Here is a 24,511-nt window from a genome sequence, read left to right on the forward strand (position 1 = left end):
CCATTGTAGAAAAGGTCCACTGATTTCCAAAGGTGGCATATAGCTCAGTTAGACATAAGACAATGCAAACCAAACTCTTTTCACTGAGTGATTTTAGTTTCTCAATCCAATGAACACATTATTTTCCTTCACAAGTAAAATACATTTAAAATTTAGGCCTGCTCAAAGAACAGTTAACTTTAAGGGATTTTTGATCCTCCAAAAATTTTTATTTACATGGCAATTCTCTTTATATTTCCATGGTACAAATTCTCATGTTTCTAAGGAGATAATCCCCAGTAGATCTGTAAAATCAAAACCTGTAGCAGTATATTAAAAAAAAAAAAAAAGTATAACAGTGCCACAGTTAAAAAAATCAAAAATAAAATTCAACATGTGTCACAGAATACTTCAGGTGCCAGCTCAGTAGCTGACAGTGCAGTGTGCAAATAAATGATTTGCTTTACAAAGATCTGCAAAAAAGAGATATAGCTCAGCTGAATTTTGGAAGCACTCTCCATTTTTATCTTTAAAAACACAGTATGGTTTATATTTTTTTTATGTACTGGAAACAAATACTATTAAAAACATGTCCTTATACCTTTCTACATTTGGAATTAAAGGCAGAAGGTTTTGTAACGTAACCTTTTTGACTAACCCTTAAAGAAGCAGGGAAAGTTGGCTGTTAATGACCTTCCAGATGGAGAGTGACTTTAATACTTACTGAGTCAGGACCTTTTGAGACAGATAACAGTATATGAATTTCAATTGTGTGTCCTCAGATATTGTGTTGACTGAATGATTCACTCTTAAATCATTCTGCCAGAAAAGCAAAAACAATTCTGCTCTTATTAGTCTTTATAAGTCTACTGAATTCAAATTATGACTGACATAGACCCTAGGTATGGGTATGTACATATGAACAAATAGACAGGAATAAAATAACGCATGGGAAAATTGCTGTGGATGGAACAAAATCTCCCGTAATCTGAGGCCGTTCTTAAGTGAAATCAAACTCAGTCATTTAGAGGAAAGAAACGTTCACTTGTGTTTCATATCTTTTTCTTTCCACATCCAGAAGAATTTAAATACTCTAAAGGAACACTTCCTGCTTGTAGGGTTTCTGTAAGTGAGCACTTCTGTTTCCTGAACATTCAGGAAAGTTAACTAGAATAGCAAACCTGGCTAGTTTAATGGCATTCACCCCTAATTTGGAATCTTAGGGAGTTAATAAGGATAAGTTAAAACCACTTTAATCTTAAATCAATGTCCACACAAAGATTTAGTGATGGTAACCAGTCATTTTTAAATTCATACTCCAACTTAATTTGAATCGATTTTACTGAGTGTCCCTGAAGATAGTAGAAGTGTCATAAATCCTAGCAGAGAACCTGATTTTCTCCTATTTTCAGCTTATAGTGACATAAGAGGTTCAGGCAAAAATCTTGATGAATGTTACTTGGACTGAGATCTGAGTGTAAAGCTTTTGAGGGTCAAACCTTCCTATCTTGTTTCAAAACAAAACAAAACAAAACAAAACTTTTTAATGCTATAACAGATAAATTGAAACCATCTGAACATATAACTTTTCCTTTTATATATATATATATATATATATATATTTTATATCAGGATCCGCTTGCTTTTAATCACATAGAAAGTCAATAACGGCCTTTTTAAAAGAGATCCTGAATGCTTACCATTCACTTGAGCCTTCTGGGCTACACACTGGAAATGAGACTTTGAGTATTAGGAAGATTTACACTCAAGAGATCAACATTTGCAGAAGTATACCTTTGCATATGGCTATTATTTAAATTTAAATTTAAAGTAACTGTCCTCATTATGAATTCCTACGTGCATTTTCTCTCCTTTCGAAAAACAGATATTTGAATCAGATACATTCGTATAACAAATATTAAATACTGTTTTCACATGGGAAATAATCTTTTATTTACTAGCTTGGGATCTTGGAGATGTGTAAAGATAAGCAAACAACTAACTAGCAGATGTAAATAAAATGGAGGTTTCTTTCCTAATTTTGTAAGTGAGTATGCTGCAATTCAATTATTTGAGTATATCTATGGGAGACTGAGGAATATCTGTATCTAGCTCAGGGTGTGATAGAGAACAGATAATACTAAATTCAGCCAGTTTCTATGCTCTAATTGTTACTTTGCATCTTCTATAATGTATGGCTAGATTTTTGTTTATTTTAATAGAGCAAAAGAGTGATTGTATCCTACTATCAAAGGTGATGCTAGAAGACATGTGAATCAGCAAGAAGATCGAAGGAGAATCAGGAAGTAATTTCATATAAGGAAAAAAATATGGGATATGCCTTTACAAATTATGCTTCAGAAATATGAGCTTTAACTATTAAGTGCATGAATAAGCATATGATATTTTCATTGAATTCAAGGAGCTTCATGAATGTGGCAGAGTTAGAAAGTGTAAAAGAGATGAGGGAAATAAGACTAATCAAGTGTTGTCTTGCAGCATACCTGTTTTTATGTATCTAAGCTTGCATCAAGTTAACAACAGAAAATATAAACAAATATAATTATTATTGAAAATGAAATCATTTGGTCATTTGATTTTCTTTGGTCAAAAAGAGAAAGCATGGAAATCTTTAAAGAAAAATCAATCCAATCTTTAAAAACTGTGTTCAGTTAAAGATAAAGGAAACTTAATTAATTTATCAAAATTTTCTCTCTTAAGGAATATATTTTGATTATAATATTAACCAACATAATGATTTACAATTATTAAACAAAGAAACTAATTTATCCAAGTTTAAATTTAGATCATTACTGCTGAAGACATTTGTGAAGAATCAGAGAAAACTTAATAATGGAACATTTTAAATCCAGTGAAAATATCCTAGTGAAATAATTCTTGAAAATAGAAATGCTTCACCTGAATCTAAGATGGATTTGAGTCATTTTTCTAACAGTAGAAGGATTTAAGAATCAGGAATGACTGAGACCTGAATAAATGGTGTTTGCTGGTGGTTATATTTTTCAGTTCTATTATTTACTAATATTTCAACAGAAAACGCTTCAGGTTAAAGAGAAGGGTTTGTATTATTTCAGTTTCACTTTACTAGAAGGCTGAAGGTCTCCAAACATTAAAGTAGTAGATAATAAAAAAGTGTTTTCTGCAACCACAGTGGTGTTCAGAAGTAACAGTAATCATTATGAATTCATAGTCCCTGTTTTCCAAGTGTATGAAATATGAATTTTATGCAGCAGAACTGTTCATCTGAGTGGTATATAATCAGCTTTACTATCTGACATAAACTTTGTATGAAGTCATAGTCCTTTTAAAAAATGTAAAAGAATATATAAGCACTCTGCAAGTTTTCCAAAACTACTTTTGCAAAAAGCTCAGAAAGCTTAGAAGACTCCCCTAGCCTTGACCACAGAAGGTGTATCAAATATAAGGTTTATTTGGAGACAAAAAAGAAAAAGGCAAGAAAGCTTTTTCTTGCTCCTTCCTCTTCCTGTAGATTCACTCAGGTTGTATACATCACTACGTAACCAGACAGAAGAAATCTGAACCAGTCAATGGTATGTAAATATATTTACACAATATTTGTTGAAATGATTCCAGCACCTGAGGCAGTGATTATGTTGAGTAGTCCCATAAATGGCCCATCTTGCAGTCTAGGTTGCATTGTTGCCTGTTCTCCACTGGTCCTCTTCTATTGCCTTGTAGAAAGCCAGTCCTATTGTACTGTGAGATGTCCATGGGGAGAACTTTCAGGTGATCAGCCTTTGGCTTCTGAGGCTAACCGTTTGTCCTGGAAAGCAGACCCACTATTTGATTCCCTTGCACCATATTATCACCACTACTACAACAAATTAAAGTACATGTTACAAAGGCACATGGATTCAGCCCAGACCAGATGGCTTGAGTTGTCATTTCCCAGAAGTACATGGTAATAAAACAGACATTTCCCCACACTGGAAACAGAATTTCATGTCCTTGAGATCTGCATATGTGAAGACACGCTGAGAATATTCGAGCTAGAGTTAAGGACTGGTAAAACCTCAGAACTTTTAGTGGATGGTGATGGAGGAGTGGAAGATGTAACACATGACCTGGATGTGTGAGCAGAGTAATGACTGATGAGAAGGGGCTCATACTTGTGCAGAAAAGACAAATATAGAGAGAATTAATCATCTCAGCCATGGATTATACTGGGCAGTCCACTGTTATCAAATCCATGCCATCTGGGCTGTACATGATGTCATGTTTCTATAAAGGCTTGCTCCACTTCCTGTGATGATAAGGATTTATGACTCAGTACTTATTCTTTGGGAGATGAAGAGAATGATGATACCAGTACCCAGGGATGCACCAGCACTAAGCCTTGATATTGGAATTCCTAAAGCTGTTCAGGAGTTATCTCACATTGCAAGGTCATTCTGGTTTATGAAAAACAGTCAAAAATAATGCAGTTGTAATTTGCAAAATTGTTGTGAAAGGAATTTTTTTTTATAATTCTGCAATCCAGCCTCTGCATTCTGCAGAAGTGTCTCAACATGACCACTACCCTGCCTAGGGCTTGCTAACCCTTCCTCCTCTTATAGCCTAAGCAAATACAATTCATTTGCCTCCTCTCTGTCAAACAGAGACTCTGCCATCAACTTACATATCTAATCACTCCAGAAAATTAACAAAAGAGTATTTTTTAATTGAAAGGAACATGCAATGTACATTTTAGGAGATCAAGAAAAGTGCAGGGTGAAACAGTTCTAGGCAGAGCTATTCCCAAGGTTATAAAATTTATTAACCAATTCTTGTGCTATCCCACTGAAGGTGAGAGAAACTGCCTTTGAAAGTAGAAGAAAGTGGCATGTGTCCTGAACTTGAATGCTAGGAGAAGTATGACAGCCTACCCCTTTCCATTTCCTCTAAAAATTATTATTCTAAATCCTTTACTAAAAAGTTGTGTAAAAATTTCTTCTTGCCTTCAAAAGTCCATCTACTTTAGAAGCAGTAGTGTGGACTATAAGTTTCCCAATGACACCGAATATAGGTTGTAGTAGCTGTGGTGAAATATATGTAATGTGAAGTAAGAATACATGGGGATCAGATGGTTTCAGAATGTGCAGAAGTTGCCAGTTTCCCATTTTTGCTTCTTTTTCTTTTTTTCTTTTTTTTTTTTTTCCCCATTTTTTTCATTTTTGGAAGTAGTGGAATGTGAGGGAATCTAGACACAAGTTTGCTTATCTAAGACATCCCAGGACTTGATACTTGAAGCATTAAAGACTAAAATAGCAAAATAGGGAAGAAGGGCCTGAAAAATTAGCTTATGGAAGGACTTTTACACCCCACTACCGGGAAACAGGAAAAAAAAAAAAAAATCCACAAGTAACTAAGACACTCTGGATCAAACTTAGCAACACAATTATTCACAAATAAATATCACCCAGAAAAGGTGTCTCAGGATGCCTTTTCAACAAAGATTTGCAAACTGATCACTTCATTCAGCTAGTCTTAGCCTGCAGCAAATTGCTGCTTCATCTGTCTAATGTCTAATCTTCCGTAGGAATATTATGAATAATAATATTTTTAGGATGAATCTGGTTTTCTTCAGTATTATGCCTAAAAAGAATATATAAATTTGTAATTCTGTGTTTCAATACCTCCTTTATTATCTTCCATGTATCTTTTGGCCAATCACATCTGTAAATTGCAAACACTGATCTTGTCCTTAAATCTGCCCAAACACTATTTCAGTTGCCTGTAAAAGTGAGACTCAACTGCAGTTCTGGAGAAGGACTAACAAGATTGTTATCCCTACTGAATTCAAACAATTATGTCACATAGAAAGGTTCATGGGAAGTTTTTTCTGCTTTCTTCCTACCCTTAATAGTAATGAAACTCTGCTTCTTTAAAGATTAGCATAGCACACAGAGGCAAATCTGGGTCCCTCTTTTGTAGATGACACCTGTTGTGTAAATCAGGTGCTGTGAATCTTTCCCTAGAGACGTTTACTTCATTGAATATGAGAGTACAAACTTCTAAGTACTCTAGTGTTAGGTACTCTAATATCCACCCCAGTTCATTAAATGCAAGGAGAACTGAGGAAAACCTAATGAAAACTGTTATAGACAATGACAGCATGATAGCAGAAAAACCTGACATCTTGCATTTCACTCAGTGGCAGCTTTGACACTTCAGAATTGGAATGTTCATCTGCTGCAAAAGCCGTTTTTTTCAGTAACAAAACCAATATTTGTTTTTTCCCCATCTGGAAGGGAATAGCAATTTGTTTCTCTGCTTCACCTTATCTCATTGGATTAATGCCCTTTATACCTCCTTGGAAATTGTTAACTCTTTTAATCAAAGCCGTGTTAATATACTGGCCAGGAATTCAAAGTGTTTGAGTTTTCTATCACTTATTTTATCACTCTCTTCTTCTTCCCACTGTACTAAATGAGCACATCTCTCAAACTCTTCTTAAATATTCGTTTGGCTCAGAGGTGATTATAGTCATGATAGCAGTTGGAAGTCTTCTGGGATTTGGTACTACTGCCATCTGCTTCATGTAAAGTAAGAATACTTTCTGAGATTGTTCACTTACTTGTGGCATAGCTGCAAGCCAATTCTGGATAAATATTCAGAGAAGGCAGCTAGAATGATATGTCTGTATTTCACTCATTGATTTTGAGTGAAGCAACACGTATTTGTAAGAAGTAAATAGCAGAATGATTTCCTCATTGTCAGTAGTGCTTTTAAGTGAGTTTCCAAAACAGTAAAAATATTTTGCAAGACTGGAATGCTATGCTAAACAAACAATTTATTCACAATGATTTGATTCCAAACTTGACTGAAACACTGAAATCTATTCTGAGTAACTGAACAGCTAAAAGTTAATCAACAAACATATTCAGCCACCATCTGAGGTGAATCAAAACGTCAGTCTGTATATATCTGACCGTTAGAATATAAGGGATAGAATGACAAGGAGGAAGCACACAGGAATTGTTGAAAATTAAAAAGAATTGAGTAAGAGACATTTATGATAATCGCATCTATCAAAAGATAGTAAATTGAAAACTTTTTCTGAAGACTGGCAGAGCTGAACGTAATTTAAGATTTCAGAAAGCTCTGTGTTCATCAAAGGTGATATATTCCAGAAAACTAATTGTGAAATTCTTTAGCATCTCTGAGATTAAGTGGTCTTTGAAATGTGAATTTTAGTTTTGTTAAATCAGGCAGTTAACTTCATTTAAAAAATATTTTAAAATCTTAATTAATGATTAATATAAAGTTTTTGTCTGTTTGGCTATTTCTATATTGTTTTGCACAGTTCACATAAAGTAACAAGATTCACACAGTTTATTGAAGTCTTGAATTCTGCAGCAGCATAAATTGAATTCTGAAGCTGTTTTAACAGATGTAGGCAAATGTGTAAAATGCTCATGACATTACCCTTCTGAAGTAATTCTAAGTCTTACGAAAGTAAAAATATATAATCATTGCCTTTCATTTGTATAGCAACTAACATCGGATGGGACTTAAGCTCACACAATGATGTACCTACAAAACTAACTTTTAAATAAGTGATACGAATAGCAGAATTTTCTGGTTCCTGTGTGCAGATAGCAGAGAAAAAGGTATTTGTTAATTCAGTACAAAGTTCTGTTCTGGCTTTGTACCCCCATGTCTCAAGTTTTAAAATTGTTTTTGGTATGTTTGTTTGTTTTATTATTATTTGCCATTATGCAGCTTCTGAGTTGCACCACATTCCTGTCTAGTTCATAATCTAGGTTCCTGGGACAGGGCTCCTGCATGTCTAGGAGCCTACATGTCAACCCACTAACAGATTTTACCTTGCAGTACCCTCAAAGAGTACTTCAGTTCTTTTTGGTCCACTGATGCAATCTACTTATTCTACGGTCTCACATGTGAAGATGAAAGATTTCAGTGTCTTGGGAGATTAGTATGGGATTTGGGAAATGAGCATTCAGTTTATTCTTTCCTGCTGTTAATGCCTGAAGCAAAGCAGCTGGTCTTCCTGTGACCCAGGGGATTAAAATAATCAGCTAGAGACTACACTCCAATTCTTCCATATTTAAGTGCCTCAAAGAATGAAGTTATTATATTGTGATTATAATTAAGCATCAGATAGTAATCATCTGATATTTCAGAAGAATCTTCTGATTGCTTGCAATATTTTTCCTTCTATAAGAGAGGATGCAGACTTCCCTTGTAACCCTTCTCCTATCTTTCCTCTGGTGATAATATTAAGGGAAGAGGTTGGGACAATCCAATGTGAAGAGAGAAGACAAAATAGTGAGCAGAATATTAATTTAGAAAAAACAGTAACTGTTTTGTTACTGTAAAACAATATAGAAAGACAGTTATGAGAAGATGTGCTTTGCAATAGACTGATGTACATTTTTGGGCAAGCTGATGATTCAAAATTATATACATTATTTCAGATTTTCTTAAATCATGCTCTTTAGGTAGAAGTCCCACACATTATTTTGCAGGTACAAAAAAGGTTTTCTGAGAAAAAAAAGGTGGAAAACATATCCCAGGCTGACTTATCTTTATTAAGTAATTTATTTCTTTGTCTTGAACAGACAAGAACAAGACATGAAATGCCACTTGTGTTTCTGTTGAATCTCAATCGCTTTATGACTGAGAAACATATCAGAGCATAATACTCATATAATATTTTTGGTCTCTATATTTCAGATAGTATTCATGTAGTACCATTTCATTATCTTTATTTAAAAGTGTACTGCTAGAATTTATGGCAGATTAGGTCCTAGTGACAAAAAATAAATACCTAGGCTCCATCACTAAATAAGACTGCTGCATTATTCCTATTGTCAGATTAAAGTGTTCAGCACTCTAATAAAACTGAAAATAATAAGTGACCTGACAGAAATGTGCAATATAGCTGTACATTTTATATGTTGTTAAAAGTTGTAAAATTTGGATTCTATCAGCAGTCTAGCAACCTGTTAGCTATTATCACTATTCTTGTGTGAGTTCATTTTTTCTAAATATTGCTTAATTCAACTGAATGAAAGTGAAATCCACAAAACAATATTTTTTATTTTTTATTCCCTATGACAGTTCAGCTCTTGTATCACTGGCATTTTCTGTACAGCAAGATTAGCAATGACTCAAAATGGCATGCAAAATGGAGCACAACCTGAGACTACACATAGATTTATTTTTGCCAAGTAGGTATTTCTGTACCTCACATTAAGATGACATATTTCACATAAGCTTTTATCAAGCGCTCAATTTGCACATCTAATGTATGTTTCTAGACAAGAATGAATATTAAAAAATAAACAGCCATTTTCTGCATGCATTTTTGAAAGCTCTAAATTACCTTAGAAGGTAAAATACAGTAAAGATAAAACTGATGTTATCCCAGCACATTTTCTCACTGGGAAAGACACAAAATTTCAGATTCCTTTCCTCTGCCAGCAGATGATGTATTTGGGTCTGTATAGACTCATCCACCTGGCACATGATCATCAGGTCTAATTTAAATTTGCCAACCTTTGCTGCTCACTTAAAGTCACTCTCAGTGAACATTACCCAGAGTTATGTGGTTCTGCTACAAGCAGTTGGAAATCCCAAGCATGCTTTTTCATGAAATCCATCAGACACAAGTTGTGTCTGATTATCTGACTCCAGTATTGGCAGTGCACGGGTTTAAAAAAATGCCACATGGAAACATTTTCAGAGGTTACAAAAGCTCCCATGGCTCTCTGGAAAGTAGATATCTTTTGACATCTTATGCTTTTATATAAAAATAAATATATAGTATATATTATGTAAAACGCCACAAAGAAACATTGCCGTTCAACTACACATGCTCATTGTACAAAGTTACAAAAGCTCCAATGGCTCTTTGGAAAGCAGATGTCTTTTGATATCTTATTCTTTTATATAAAAATAAGTATATTATATAATATATAAAAAGCCCAAAGAAACATTGCTTTTCAACTGCTCATGCTCATTGAACAAAGTCTAGCTATATATTTCCATTCAGTCATCTGGGTTCTGGCAGCTTTGACAATATAATTCCTGTTAAACAAAGTTAGAGAGTCCCACCATGTTTCAGTTTTCTAAATTATTTTATTATGGTAACCAAGGACATAGACTGAATTTGTGGTCAGCCTTGACAGAGAACATGTTGATGTTCTGACATATATATATATATAAAAGAATTGCCCAGCTTGTCATCATGAGGTGAGCAGCAATTTCCTGGGTTATGATACATCTTTTCTAAAGTCATTTGACTACAGGTCTGCCACATAACCAAATGGCTGAAGTTCCCATCATGTGACAGTAGCTTCACTGTGTGAAGCTTTGAACCATTTTAAAGGATTAAAAAAAAAAAAAAAAAAAAAAAAAAAAAAAAAAAAAAGGAAGGAAACCTGAGCTTTAAAAGCAATCCACCTTATTTGGTCAAGGTCAAAATACTGTCCACTGCTTGGTCACTGCACCTGTACGCAATAGATGAGACAGTATTGTGTAGGGTAAATCTACCTTGCAGTCAAAGCATGATTATACCTTTCGTTGTCAAATTGCAAACTACGTTTCAATAATCTAGTATAGGTGATGATATTAAAGTAGCTGAGAGACCAAAGAACTCAACACAAGCTTAAAAAACATCCTTAGGATCCTGAGCAGTGCTTCAGAAACTTGTCCACACCAAGGTGTGTGCTGTTATGTTCATAATGCTCTTGGTATCTTGACCAGCTACTTTAAAAATAACTTGAGTATGTCTATATTTTCCACATTGTAATCATCAGTCTGCTCATTCGGGAAAAAAAAAAAAAAAAAAAGCATACGTTATGGATCCTATGAAAATAAAGTTGACTATACCATGTCTCTGTTCTCTTGGCACCAATAACTAGCACTGCTAATAAGCAAAAATAATGTTATCTTCATCTCTGTAGCAACTATGAAGAAAATTTTTTAAATAACTGTGCTCTCAGAATGCTGAATTATAATGACTGATTTGTCAAAATATTGATTGTAAGTTAGAGAATAAAACAAAAGCTACTGCTTTGAGTTTATTGGGTTTTCTTGAAAAATAATTTCATTCAATATATTTCACTTTCAAATAAACAGAACCCATGTTTTATATGTGGAGATAGATCCTAAGATCGAATGAAAATAAGGTTTAAGTGATCACATGTTATTTTCATTTATGCTACTTGTTTTATTATCTGCTAGCTCCCTCTAATATTTTTAAAATGTGCTGTCTAATTACACCCAAACCACAGAAAGATAGGAGGAAGAAAGCCATTAATTTTGTATTCGGTTTGTGTGAACAGACAAGGTTTCCCTTCCCCAAAGTCCCACACTGCGGAAAAGCCTGCTTCAGGAATTCTGCAACTGTCAAGCCATCCACACAGAGTTCATCCTTGAAACACAAATCCAGAGGGAAAAAATGTTCACATGGGTACAACTGCTCACATGATTATTTATTTAAATATTTACTTCACAGCTATTTGCAGATCACACATATTTGCTGTGCAACACAAAGTCCCTTAGAATTATGTTCTTTTAAAAGATTACTCTTTAGAATAGCATGGATCTGATTTAACTTCTATAATTTCAGTTCTCTGAAACGTTTCACGTTCAACTGACTTTTTTTTTTTTTTTTTAATAGCACCATGTTCAGTAACAGATTGCAATGTGGATTGCACTGTTGCTCTATGGCCACAAACACTGATTAGCTCACAGATTAAACTTTTTAATAACACTTGCTCATTTATTTATAGTATCAGGTTTTTATTTTAAGAATAAATAAACTGTGTGCTCTTGACCTAATTATTTGCTTTATTGCAAAATAGCTTAATTGACTTAGAGAGATTAACGTATTGGTCAATTTAAATATTAATTCATATTAATAATTCTATTCAATGACTGAGAAGGAATTATTACTTTAGAAAAAAAAAAGACTGGTGAGATGTATATTTTAAATCTTATAGGAGCATTACTGGTGTTCCTAGGGTATCTGAACATTATAAACTTTATAACTTTGCCAAGTTACACAACCCATAGGACGTCATCCATGTTAGCAATAAGTAATCTTAAAATTATTATATTACTAGGATTTCAAGGTCTGTTATTATGCTGGTTTTGTCTGGGATAGAGTTAATTTTCTTCATAGTAGCTAGTATTGGGATATGTTTTGGATTTGTGGCAAAAACAGTGTTGATAATTCAGGGATGTTTTAGTTACTGCTGAGCAGTGCTCACACAGAGTCACAGCCTTTTCTGCTTCTCACCCCACCCCACCAGTGAGTAGGCTGGGGGTGCACAAGAAGCTGGGAGGGGACACAGCTGGGACAGCTGACCCCAACTGACCGAAGGGATATTCTATACCATATGATGTGGTGATCGGCATATAAAGCTGGGGAAGAAGAAGGAAGGGGAAGATGTTTGTAGTTACGGTGTTGGTGTTCCCATGTAATCGTTATGCATGATGGAGCCCTGCTTTTTCTCCCCATTCCACCAGAGGGGAGTGAGTGAGAAGCTGTATGATGCTTAGCTGTCAGTTGCAGTGAAACCATGACAGTTATTAATCATTGCTAACTGATACAGAAGCTTTCTTGTTGCTCATCTGTGCACCTAAGCCTATTTCTGTCATTGCTAGTTTCTAGAAAAACACTTTTTGTGGGAATAGTTATGAATTTTGTGGTGCAAGATTTTGACCCTATAAATAAACATACAACGTTATACATGCATACTGATAGGCAGTTTAAGAGGGTTTATTAAGTACATTCCATAGTTAGTAGAACAAAAACTCAGTGTGGTCTTAAATGTGGTCCAGGTTTTTTAACCACTTAAAGCTCTTGTTTCTTCTTCAAGCATGGCTAGTTCACTATATGTACCAGCTTCTCTTCTTGGGTTAAAAGATGTAAGTGGTTTATCTAAAGACAACAGAGTTGTGAGGTTCACATACGATTCATAGAATCACAGAGTACCAGGTTGGAAGGGATTTCAAGGATCATCTGGTCCAACCTTTCTTGGCAAAAGCACGGTCGAGACAAGATGGCCCAGCACCATGTTCAGCTGAATCTTAAACATGTCCAAACTTGGGGAATTGACCACTTCACTGGGGAGATTCTTCCAGTGGCTGATTATTCTCATCGTGAAATATCTTTCTCTTGGGTCCAGTCAGAATGTCCCCAGGAGTAACTTGTACCCATTAACCCATCTTCTCCCTTTAAATACTGGAACCTGGTAGAAGATCTTCCCTAAGCCTTCTCTTCTCAAGGCTGAACAAACCCAGTTCTCTCAGCCTTTTTTCATAAGCAGGCTTCCCAGTCCTTGGATCATCCTTGTGGCCCTCCTCTGAACCCTCTCCAGCCTGTCCACACCTTATTTGCATAACAGGGACCAAAACTGAACACAGTATTCCAGGTGTGGCCTGACAAGCAGTGAGTAGAGTAGAATAATGACTTCTTTGTCTCCGTTGGTGTTGCCCTTGTTGATGCAACCCAGCATCCTGTTGGCTTTCTTTGCAGCACACTGTTCACTCATGTTGAGCTTGTAGTCCACCAGGACGCCCAGGTCCCTTTCCACAAAGCTTCTCCTCAGCCAGGGAGATCCCAGCCTGTGCCGCACTCCTGGAATATGTTCTTCCACGTGCAAGACCTTACACTTGTCCTTGTTGAACTTCATAAGGTTCTTGTGAGCCCACTCTTCCAGCCTATCCAGGTCTTCCTGCAGGGCAGCTCTCCCTTCCAAAGCATCCACTTCCCTGTTCAATTTGGTATCATGGGCAAACTTCATCAGGGTGCACTTGATCCCATCATCCACATGATTTATTGACAACATCTTCTGGGTGTGGTCTGTCACCCAGTTCCTCACCCACCACACGACCACTTGTCTAGACTGTAATGTATCAATTTCTCTAGGAGCAGGCTGGGGGGAACCATACTGAATGCTTTGGAGAAATCCAGGTAGACAATTTCCACAACTCACCCCACATGAACTTAACAGGTTTCTTGGTTATAGAAGGCATTCAGGTTTGCCAAGCATGATTTGCCCTTGGTGAATCTGCCCTAGCTTTTCCCAATCACATGATTCATTTGACTTCTTATAGCCCCCAGGAGGATTTCTTCCATAACTTTGCCAGGAATTGAAGTAAGACTGATGGTCCTATAATTTCCTGGATCCCTCTTTAAGACCTTCTTGTAGATTAGGGAGACATTAGCCTTCTTCCAGTCTTCTGGAACGTTCTTTGATCTCCACAACTTCTACAGTATTTTTCCAGTGACAGAAAGTTACTATTTTTGTCTTTTAAAGAAACATATATTTATAGGTTTGTATTGTATGTATCTATTTGTGGCAGTGTGCTTCTCACCACCCAACATGACCTGTATTTCTGGTAACCCCATAGAAGTGATAACCACCAATGACAGTCATAATGGATGCATCTGGTCATGATGGCTGCATCCAACACAACGTGGATTCAGGGGAGACAGATAACAATACAACAGCCAAGGGCTAATTTGAACAATGTGCCCACCTAAGCATGGTGCTGGTCAATGTCTGACTCAAGCCAAATTTGAAATAAACTAACTTCTGTAGTTGTGCGTTGGGTCTGTGTGTGTTACAGAGGTTTTTGGTAGCAGGGGAGGGGGCTACAGCAGTGTCCCGCTGTGAGAAGCTTCTTGAAGTTCCTCCAGCTCCAAGTTGGACCTGCCTCTGTGCCAAGGCTGAGTCAATAAGTGACAGTGTCCATGCCACACGAGACTCCTCTCCGAGAAAGAGTTTAGAAACCAGGGGAGTCAAGAGGACTCAATGGGAGGGTCTCTTTGACAGTTTTGTCTGACCCTGTCCTCTATGCGGCAAATATCATGTGAACCTTGACATTGAATCTTGTTAAACCACTGTCTCATTTGCTATCAGAATTTGTTAAATCACTGTTTTATATCAATAAACGTATTGCTATTTCTCTTATGAGTGAAGTACATCATTCTATCTGTGACGCTATTTCAGCATATGTAGCAGAAATTCTAACTTCCTTTGCAAAATCAGATTGTTTTCACTGCTTACACTTTATTGATTACCCCTACTGGGCAGCCACAGCTGTGAAATTTTTTAGAAGAGGGACATATTTTATGCTGAATGACAGTGAATTTCATCAGTATGGTTATGAACTAAAGTTCTGCTGAATCAACAAAACCCGGATCTATATCATCATAGTAAAAATCCTGAGCTGAGATGTAGTCCATATCAATACAGATATCAATGTTCCCTAATACTTACTTTAAATCTCTCCCTCTTCCAACACTCCCAAATTCTTTTTGTTAAAACTGAAAATTGTCTGCCCTTATCCTGGCTGGGGGAGTGGGATGGGCCTTGGCTTCCAGGCCCTAGTCCCCTGACCGACCATCCTGGGGAGCCCCTGACAGTGCCAGTGGCAGGGTCCCAGGGAGCCCTGCAGTGCTGTTGAACCACCGGACCTCACAGCACCATGACATCAGTACAACGTCTCTCCAGTTACTTGGTGAGTGCAGTATGAGCTCAGCTTTGTCCAACAAATTGAATACATACAAAATTAATGCAAAAATATGGGCTCCAAAGGTTTCAGTAACAAAAAATTGTTGAGGAAATGAGATGCTTACCATAGTATTTTTTTAACCATTGTACATAAAAGGATGAAAAGAATCTCTCCTTTCTTTCCTCTAAGTTGTTCAGAAGTCTACAAAAGTTTGGCAAATTCCATTATATTTCGTAGAATTTCTCTGTAAGAATCACCTTCATGGACTCTCTACCTTCAATGTTTTTTAAAGGATGTCAAATGCAATCATTTGCATGTTGACTTTCAGTTACAGTAATGCACTCAGGATTATTATTATCTTTTTTTATGAGTCAGTTAATTCAGTACTGGTTAAACAGGTTTTGTCAGCTGTCAACTTTTCTATTTCCTTCTGGACCGTGAAGTGAGTTAATATTACAAATCAATGTAGGAATAAAGTTGCTGGTACCTCAAAGGCCAAATTATGACCTTCCCAATATTTGTTTTCCTTAACAAAAAGATAATTACTTGCAAATTTTCCATGTACAGTTTTCTTATTAGAAAGCTGAAAGATAATTTCTAAAACCAAAGATGATGAGAAAGGATGAATGATATAGTCAAACACGTTATTTTTTGTGTAAATATCAATCTAAATTATCCTTTCATTGTTTGAGTTATTGAATTCAGAACATCACAGAATCAAATCCTAATTATATTTTTTTGTTATCTGAAAGAATAATTTCTAAATTTATTTTTGATGACAGTTGTCAGAAACATTAACTGGGTTTCTTAATATTAGCATCACAGAAAATAAACCTTCTATATTTGAAAATTCATAAATAACAGAACGTTGTTCACCTTAATGTGTCCTGCAGCAATCATGCATAAAATAAGACGAATTTCTAAGAAGTATCAAAAGAAAGCAGGGCAGCTAAGACTGAATAATTATCCCATTTGTAGAAGCCATGACTGTTTTTCTAGTTATTTAATACTGTCTGATACCACATGCCGTACGAAGAAAACTCCCATTGTTTTTTATCATTTCCTACTAGTAGAGTACCAAGATGTATTTATTCAATCCTGTCTTACAGATCTGGAGGGTCAGAGGCTAACCTGTGTTACAGTATTTCTAGCTTATAGGTCCTCAGGATGATCTATCAAGGTATTAATAGGAGATGAAATTGCATATATTCTCCACAAAGACCCTTGTCCTGCATGCATTTTCATATCTGATTAACTTTACTGATCTGGTTGACTACTTGATTGCAATGCAAGTACTGATAGTAGGAAGTTGTTGTGTACCTAACAACTTAGTTACACTGTTCCCAGAAGTGTAACTGCTGCATGCAAAGACACATCTCCAATAACTTACTCCAGCTCCTTCCAGGTGCTGAGTGCAGTGGAGTGGCAGCAGCCTGGACATCCTCTGCCAGAATCCTAGCCAGTGCCCTGTATTTGGAGCCACAAGATGTGGTGGCTCACTTTCCCCCCAGTGCTTAGGAATTAGGACAGTTACTCAGTACAGAGTCAACCAGAATTCATCTTGCAGAGACACCTTATCCCTACAGAACACAAAACCTAAGTCTTTCCTAGAGTGAATACATGTTTTAACAGTTTAAGAATACAGAAACCACCATGGTCCTGAATCACAAACAGATGATCCAGTATAAACCCACTTCACCTGGTCATATGAACAGACGTTATATTTCGGTCTGTATATAACAGAAGTGAGATTTTGGCTGACAAGTAAACCCCCACTCAGTTGCTCACTCGTTTTTCCCCAGTGGGATGAAAGAGAGAATTGGAAGGTCAAAAGCAAGAAATAAAAACAAAACAAAATAAAAAACCAAAACAACAAACACACAAAAAGAAAAAAAAAAATTTATATATATATATATATATATAAAGAAAGTTTAATAAATGAAACAAAGAAAAATAAAGAAGTTATCCAAAACAATCACTCATCACCAGTAGACCAATGCCCAGTCAGTCTCTGAACATCTGCCTCTTTGGAGAAGTTACCACCCAAATTTCATTGTTGAGCATGACATCATGTGGTATGGAATATTGCTTTGGTGAGTTGGAATCACCTGTCCTGGCTGTGTCCACTCCCACACACCCAGCCTGCTCACTGAGGAGCAGTATGGGAAACAGATTCTTGATGCAGTGCAAGCACTGATCATGTATAGCCAAAACACTGGTGTTTCATCAACACTATTTGGGTTGTGAACCCAAAACACAAAGAAAATTAACTCCATCCCAACCAGACTGAGTACAACTGGCAGACTTCATGTCTGCCCATACTACTCTACAGAAGTTTTTACCAGTCATTACTTGATTTCCACTCTTTATCTGTAGGAAATCATCCCTGAATATCACTGTCTTAAACTGATGGCTTTACTTTACACCCATTCCAGAGAAGCTAGGCTTTTCCTACCTCATCTTGCACTGAGCCTCTTCACTGACTGACTTATCTGCCCTGCATCACACTAAGCAATTTATTTATTTATTTATTTATTTTTTTAAATTTTTGCTCCAACTAGGTCATTATTTCTGACCAGGATAGTTGAAGTCTGTTTGATAATATGTTTTTAAAGGACTGTATTTTGAGGTTTGCATACTCTTATTTGCTCACACTTACAGTATTACCAGTATCCAAACAATGAGTGCAATTGTGACATTAGTCAAAAGAGGAAATTATTTAAAATGAAATTTCCAAGATCCAATGAGCCCTTTAACAAGGGAAAAAATATATATTACTTTATAACACTGACTGCAATCCAATTTCCAAATAATATCAGCAACCTATTCACAAAGAACAGATAAAATGGGCTAGTATCCAAAAATATCTAATAACAACAGTTTTCAGAACATAAAATATATATAATGTATGTTCAAAAACCAGTATGTAACACAGGCTACAATATGACCAAATTTCATACTGGCATTTTTAGATTTCCATTTTTACTGTCCTAAGAAGGCAGTGTCAAGAATCATGGGAAAAATTATTAGTTATTTATAAACAGAAAGAAATTAATATTTCTATTATTTTCTGCCAATTCTTTCCATACCTAACTGCAGTCAACATTCTGAGTGTTTCTGAGCTCAGACATGATTCCTTATCAATTGGACTCTGTAGACTCAGTTTGATTTAAGGGTTGACTTCACTTATGGATAAGTGAAACTGTTGGTTCTTTTTAATGCAAAAGACCAGACAACTAAAATTATTTTTGGAAAATACAATGAAATCGGATTCCACTGCTTCCTGACAATATTTCTGATAAAATGCTTGCCATAGATATTAGTCTGCACATAAAAATCCATGATCATCAAATACAAAATTAAATGAATGGCTGTTTGTGACAAAGCAACACTCTGATAAAGTTTGCCTGTTAAGTCCTCTGCAATAGTATTCAGGCGAATAACATTAAGAAAAGAACTACATTTTCTAATACTGAAAGTCAGCAGGGAAATTCAGCCACTTTTATTTTTACTGCTGTCCTCTGGTTTCAGCAAGACCTCATGAATTCCTAATACGGACTCTTTACAGTGTTTGATGGTTTAAAAAATTGTAATAAGAAGGAAGAACACTTAGAAAATTTTTATAATAGAGAGTATGCGTCATCCTCCTAAAGTCTCCTTTCAGAGTTTCATGTTACTGATGGATTGTTTCTTTAGTCCAGGGTGAGGGGAAAAAAGATACATCATCTTCCTGTAGGTGAGGTGCCAAAACCCATCAAAGACCTGAACAGTGCTTCAGCAGTGCTTATTCTTCCCTTGGCTATTAGGCACTGAACTCCTAACTTAAGTAACTGATGTGCATGCAGTATTAAGCAGCATGAGTCCAAGACTAATGTAGACAATTAAGAAACATCATCTTAAACACTGATGTTGAAAAGCAATATTCCTTGCCCCAGTTGTTTCACAGTCTGGGTACTTTAGTATGGAGTTCCTTATGTCCTCTGTTATCTGAGCATGTTCATTTAGAAGAAAATATTATGATTTATGTTGAATAAGAAAACAAACAAGCAAGGCATTACAGTTGAACTTTTATACTGCATTATTCTTCAAAAAACATGTCATAATTTCTTCCTATTCCTTTAAAAATCACAAATCTCAATCTCACTCACTAGCATAACTTTAAATATTACTCACCTTTTCTACAAATCATCATAACTGCAGAACCAAGAGTGCATTTTACCCAACATCCAGTTACCCATAGTGGCCCAAAGAACAAATCTAGAGAACAGATATGAGAAGTTTTATTATCAGTTTGATGTTGTCATTAACTGTGGTAAGACTAGATATCTTGATAATTTCCCTCAACATAAAATTTTCCTTGACCCAATTTAAGATCCTTAAAATGTATTGTTCTTGTAACTCTTCCTTTTTATTAAGAATAACAAACTTCTTTCATACTAACAGAAGAAAGATGGAGACAGTTCAAGAAAAAAATAGACTTACTGAAATCCAGATCCTTTCTCAGCACCCAAATGAAAGAATTCTGTACCAGGTCCAACCACAGAAAAAAAGTAAAATATAAAAAGAAAGAAAGAGTATCAGAGGCAACTAGACTTTATTCTTTTTCAAGAATAACTAATATTTAGTCCTAGTTTTCTGGTTAGATTTGTCATGCAATGCTACTAAAGATTTTTTGTCCACATAAAAATAGCTTCATAGAATCATTTATGTTTCATAACCATTTATTCTCAATGATTATGACAGCTAATTAAACAGACAGACAAACAAACAAGCAAACAAAAAAAGAATACAAAATTCCTACCAAATATCCTGCACTTAGAGAATGAAATTAAGAACAAAATATTTTTCTGTTGTTTCATACAGAAAGGATAATTTACCCTTTGATGTATATAATACTTGCTGTTGTCTGATACTAGACTAGATAGATAGGTAACTCATCTATTCCATTGAATACTATGTTCCTATCAGAACACAAGATGTGAGGAAATATTTTGGCTGCTTTCTCTGAAAAACTGTCACCTCATGCACAGAACAGACAATTTGAGAAAACTGGAGAATTTGAGGAAACTGGATGAAGATGAAATCTATTAATAAAAATTCTTTAAACTCTCACATGAAATAAGTTTATTGCAGTTCAAAGGTTAACAATCTTTTATACAACACCAAATATTTACTTAAATAATATCATCTGGATATCTCAGTTGCATTCATAAATTAAGGCAATATCCCTCTATCCCTCACTCCCCTTTCCCTTCTTCAGACTCTACTCTGACCCAATTCCATGTACTTTTATTTCCTTGTGGGAAAAAAAAAAAAAAGAAAAAAATGTACTACAACATAGGAGAACTTCTAAAATCCAAAGAGTTCTACATCACTTATTATACTCTTCATTCTTCCTTAACATTTATTAACAAAACCCATCACTGAAAAGTAATATAATGTTTAGTGTACATTTCAAGACTGCTATAAACATGGGAACTTTTATTACATTTTATTACATTCCTGTCATAAAAAACCACTCAGTATTATGTATTGCTAGTATCTAGTAACATTATAAATTAACGTGAACCCCCAGATTGATTTAGAACTTCTTTGACATCTTGAAATATTTACTCCCAAGAAGATGAAACTTTCTGGCTTAGGCCAGTGGTTACAAAATATTTTCTGAACATGGAAAACTTCTAACATTCAAAAGCAAATGACCATGCACTCTTAAAAATAATAGAGATTATTGGAAACATGTCAAATGTAATGAACATAAGGAGCCTGTGGTGTTCCATGGATCAGTGAATCAGGATTTGGAAACCATCAGTTTGAAATTAACAGTTCTTCACTTTCTTCCTTCAAGGTATATTATTGAGAAGAATAAGAAGGAAGCCCATGAAAGTACCTTGACCTGAGTGACCATGATCTTGTATTCTCATTGTGATCATCCCCTCTCTTTTCTGAACTCCTGAGAGAATGTGTCAGCTGTGTCATAGTCTGTATTGTAAGCTCTTGGGTAAGAGACCTTCCATATTGTGCATGCAGCACAGGAGAGCCCCACTCCTGACTGAGGAATAGGCACTCCTTCAACACAAATAATCTGCAAGTAAAATGATTTGAGAAGACATCTCTGGGAGAACATCATCAGAAGTCAAAACCTTGTCCTTAGCAGACGGAAGTTACTCCCTTGTCATGCACCTTGCTACAGTCTCCTGGGAAAACTAAATACTGTTTGGCCAATAAGCAGGCAAAATTTGTGTCAGCTATTTCATTACAAATATCTAATATGATCAAAAATTAAGGGTCAACTCCTTCATGCTGTATAATTAATACAATTTCCATTGAACTTCAAATATTCAGCAATATAAAAAGGATATGATCAGATACTATTTTCCAAATGTGGTTATACCATTTGGAGTTTCATAAGTACTTTCAGTCTTGAAATGTTTATATATTTCTATATGAGGGGACAAAAAGCAGAAATACAGTGGCTAAGTCTATATGAAGAAACAAGCAACATAAAAATGAGAGAAACTTCTTTATGGTATGTGTGTTATTTATGACTGTGCAAAAAATTAATATATAACTTATAATAAATAAAATCATCCTCTGATAAGAACATATCAAAGAAACAACAGGAAGTCATAGCTGGATAAAATAGGAAGGAGAAGCTGAGATACAGAGAGAGATAAAAACATTTAATCAATTGCTAAGCAATGAGCTCAGTTTCCAGGGTAATTTATAAGCACTGTCTTAGGTAACTTTTACATAACTCAGCAACTATTGAAATCACAAAAATAAAATGAGAAAGAATCAGGATCCAATTAATAAAAACAAAGTAATATAAATTATAGATATCAGACAATTAAGCCTAAATCCAATTATCATAACAAGAGAAATCTTGTGAACTGACAATCATAAGATAAAAGTTCAAAATATCTATCATTATCTTCCACATTTCATCAAGAAGATAAAGCACATAACTGATTTAACCGATTAAACTAAAACCCTGAGCCCTCAGCTCTTGTTGCTGCAGGAATGCTGATCTCCTGTCTGGTCACAGCCTGGCCATGGCACCTGTTGATTCCCAGCCCATGGGATGGCTTCCTAGCATGGTATTAGTCCTGCCTCATTTTTCTGGATCTTCCTGACAACTGCTGGTCCTTATCCTTGACTATGGGCTGGCTTCCTGGCCTGTCCTTGGACCTGCCCCATCATCATGATACTGCCTTGTGGTATGGGCTCTTGACTGGGTCTGTCCTTCATCTTGCCTGGGTACTGGGGGGCTGGTCCCTGGGGTTGTGGGATCTCTCTTGTTCCCTTAGCAAGCAGACCTTTTAGTTTAATAGTTATTAAACTAAACTGTTATTAAACTAAAATGCTAATCCAGCAACTATATATTTATATAGCTTCAGTATATATTAATGAAATTGTATACTGAAATATTTTTCAGTATATATTTTAAAATCTCAAGTGGATATATAGATAATTTTAAAATAGTATTTTAAAGCAAAAAAAGATTAAAAAGTCAGGGTAACTTGCATTTAATATTTCTGTACATATACTTGTTAAAGAACTCCCCTATCTTTCTTAGCAACACTTACAGTAACATCACAGTGAGGTGCAGAGGCAGTAAGCCCAGGAATCTTAAAAATAGTCAAATATCTACAACAGGATTCAATTTGTCCTTATTTAGACACGGCCAATTTCAATCCGGTGGTTTCTACCCAAGTTATTTATCTCAGGTTTTGTTATTGCCAGTGGAAAGACACAGACACTTCTAGGGCAAGTTCATCTTATCCTAAAGGAAATATCTAAGATAGGTCAGATGACTCATAGCTCAAAACTTTTTTTTTTTTTTCTATTGAATGTAATTTTTCCATATAAGTAAGTCATAATCACTTAGTTTATTGCCTTGTTTATAGAATTGCCAGTCATGGTGTTCTGTATCATCATGCCTTTGATCTGTATGCTTGGTCTCAGAATAGTAGCTACAATTGGCCTGGTTGTTAGGAATTCATAGAAGCACTAAACATACTATCTTCTCCAGAAACCTTTTTTTCCAGAAATGAAAAAAAAACCAAACCCAAAGATAGAAGGAAAATCTTATTAACAGCTAAATGAGGTTCACATTTATCAAAATGGAAAGAAAAGAGAAGAAACTGAACTGCAGCTTAAGTGACAACGTGAAATTCCTAGAAGCAAATGTATTCTTCAGAATAATTAAAAAAAAAACACCTTCAGGAATTTGAATATCACATTTAAAATACATTTACTATCATTTCGTTATGATTTTATTTTAAATGTTGGTATTCATTTTAAATTTTTATAATAACATGAATTTTGTTGTTAAAACAAACGATCTTTTATAGACACTAATTCTTGGTATTGAATTAATTTACTGAAATTTTAAATAAACATTAAACATATATAATGTGTGACTGCCTGTGTGCAAAACTACAGATGAAAGAAGTAGAATGACAAGTTTCAGTGGTTTTCCCCTCATACGTCAGCTCTATCTAAAATAGGGAAAAAAAAAAAAAAAAATAAAAGAAAGAGACTTAATTTAGAATCTAGAATATATATATGTACAATGTAGAGGGGACAAATACAAACTCATCCCATTTATGCTCCAGACATTTAAAAAAATTTCCCTTTCCCAGGTTTCTTCAGAAAACATGGCTGGATGTTATTGATAGATTTGAAAATGCCTTTCATATTCCGAAGCTGATGGAACCTTGTTAGTACAGCGTCAAGCTTATATCCAAGCACCATGTATAGTATGCCCAAGCTTACACAATGATTCTTATTTCGTAGCAGAATAGGAAACACAGCTGGCTTTTTTGTTGGTCTAGAGCATAGGCAGGACAAGAACATATGTGCCTCTAATTTTCCTTTAGTGATGATACTAATGGAATTTGATCCTTATGGGTCCTTTTCAACTTGAGATATTCTATGATTCTATGCATTAATTTCATGCATTCACTAGTTATGAAAGAAATCTGACCACATCAAATACTATAGG

This window comes from Athene noctua, chromosome 2 (assembly GCF_965140245.1).
Source record: "Athene noctua chromosome 2, bAthNoc1.hap1.1, whole genome shotgun sequence".
In the NCBI taxonomy this organism is placed as follows: Eukaryota; Metazoa; Chordata; class Aves; order Strigiformes; family Strigidae; genus Athene; species Athene noctua.